The sequence below is a fragment of the Bufo gargarizans genome, chromosome 3 (genome assembly GCF_014858855.1).
Source record: "Bufo gargarizans isolate SCDJY-AF-19 chromosome 3, ASM1485885v1, whole genome shotgun sequence".
NCBI lineage: Eukaryota > Metazoa > Chordata > Amphibia > Anura > Bufonidae > Bufo > Bufo gargarizans.
The window spans coordinates 46419766-46422268 of NC_058082.1; positions in this window are offsets into that span (position 1 = coordinate 46419766).

The window sequence follows — 2503 nt, forward strand, 5'->3', positions numbered from 1 at the left end:
ATGGTTATAAGAGAAAATAATAGCATTCTGAATACAGAATGCATAGTACAATAGGGCTGGAGGGGTTAAAAAAAATAAAATTTAACTCACCTTAATCCACTTGTTCGCGCAGCCGGCATCTCTTCTGTCTTCTTTTGTGAGGAATAGGACCTTTGATGACGTCACTACGCTCATCACATGGTCCGTCACATGATCCAACAAGTGGATTAAGGTGAGTTAATATTGTACTATGCATTCTGTATTAAGAATGCTATTATTTTCCCTTATAACCATGCTATAAGGGAAAATAATACAATCTACACAACCCCGATCCCAAACCTGAACTTCTGTGAAGAAGTTCGGGTCTGCGTACCACATTCAGTTTTTTATCACGCGCGTGCAAAACGCATTACACCCGCGCGATAAAAACTAAACAACGGAACGCAATCGCAGTCAAAACTGACTGCAATTGCGTACCTACTCACGCGGATTTGCCGCAATGCACCGGGACGCATCCGGACACGCTCGTCTGCAAGGGGCCTTATAGCAGTGAATAGATAGCACGCTGTGTGCAGTGCACTCTCCTTTGCTTCAGGAATCCCATATGTGATCTCACTAGAGCTCTGTACAGTGGCCTCTATCTTTCTACTGGTAAAACCTCTACCAGCCCAGCATCTTTCCTGCTTTCCCCTCAGTTTAGAGTTGTAACCAGGTGCATTTTAGACAGACTACATGACAAGATAACGTGGTCTCAAAAAGCAGGAAATGCTCAACCCTGTATGCAGTTATGCATCTATACCTGGGGGAGCAAATCCTGCACATGTGGTCAGTTGCTAATAGCGATCCCCAGCAAAAAATGCATGCAATGGAGGATGCATGCAGCAGGATTTGCTCCCCCGGGTATAGATGCATAACTGCATACGGGGTTGAGCATTTCCTGCTTTTTGAGACCACGTTATTTTGTCATGTAGTTTGTATATGTATGCTTGGAGGTGTATAAACTCCAAATTTTAATGTTCCTTGATTTTTATCTATAGGCTACATTTGGTGCACCTGTGAGGCCTACATCATATCAGTCAGCCTTGGGTGGGACTCACAGCCTCCTCCCTCCTCCCATTGTATGTGTGGTTTAACACTGGAGGTAACTGTTTGCTGTGAGTCGGACCTTATGCTCCTGTAATTTGCCCACTGGCCCAGGGCCGGTTTGAGAAAAAATGTGGCCCTGGGCAAAATCAAAAGTGGGGCCCCAAAACACAGTCCGACACCTGACACCCCTGCTTATCAGCCGGCGCGTGTTCTTCATTGCTGCTGTCCCATAGACATACAGCGGTGAGCAGGAAGAGAGAAGGGAGACGGCACGTGAGCACGTCATCTCCTCAAACAGCTGATCGGCATAGAGTGCCGGGTGCCCCTACAGTACCCTAGTAGTAATAATATAACCATAATGTCCCCCTGTAGTGCCCCCCACTAGTTCCAATATATAATGCTCCCCCCCATAGTGCCAGTATATATTAGGGTTGTAACGGGTATCAAATTATCGATACCCAATCGATACTTTTGTACTGGTATCGATTCAATAACAGGATTTGACATTTACCGATACTAGGCTGCGCTACTGCACAGCCTAGTATCTGAGAACATGGCGCACGCTGCTCTCAGCGCGCGGCATGTTCTCCTCAGCAGCACAGTGGAGAAGGAGTCTCTCCCTCCACCCACGACCCCCCCCCGTGTGCTGCCGCCAATAAAAAGAGAAAGGGGAGGGGCTGTGCCCACTGCGCCACCAATGATGATAACTCACCCATTAATACAAAATTCAGGAGGTGGGTGCCGGCGGCAGAATCACATAGCACCTAAGGGGTTAACTGCTGCGGATCACAGTGCCCTGTTATAGAGGTTGGGTATTTGTATTAAAAGGTTACTTATCTTCATTGGTGGCGCAGTGTGCCCCCCCTTCCCCTAGTACTAAAAACATTGGTGTCGCAGTGCGCCCCCCCAACCCCCCAGTATTAAAGTCATTGGTGGCAGTGGCCACATGGTCCCCTCCCCTCCTCCTCATTGGTGGTGCAGTGGCAGTTGTGATCGTAGACCCAGCAGTGTAATCCTGTTACCATCGCAGCCAGGATACTTCTGAAGCCCTGGCTGCCATGGTCAGCTCCCTACTGCTGTGTGCACAAAGCACAGGGCAGCTGGGAGTGTGTAAAGTCCTATTCACCCTAATTGAGCTCTATTAGGGTGAATAGGACAAGGGATTAAAAGATCCAACAGTCTAGCCCCTGAGGGGGCGAATAGTTATTAAATAAAAAGTAAAAAAACAAACAAACAAACACCAAAATATTAAGTTTAAATCTAAACAATAAATAAACATATTAAATATCGGCACGCCCAAAAAAGTGAGAACTATTAAAATATAAAAAAATATCTCCTATGCGGTATACACCGTAACAAAATTAAATAAAAACCGCGCGATTCGCCATTTTTTGTCGCCTTGTCCCCCCAAAAAATAGGATCGGACTGTTCGATTATG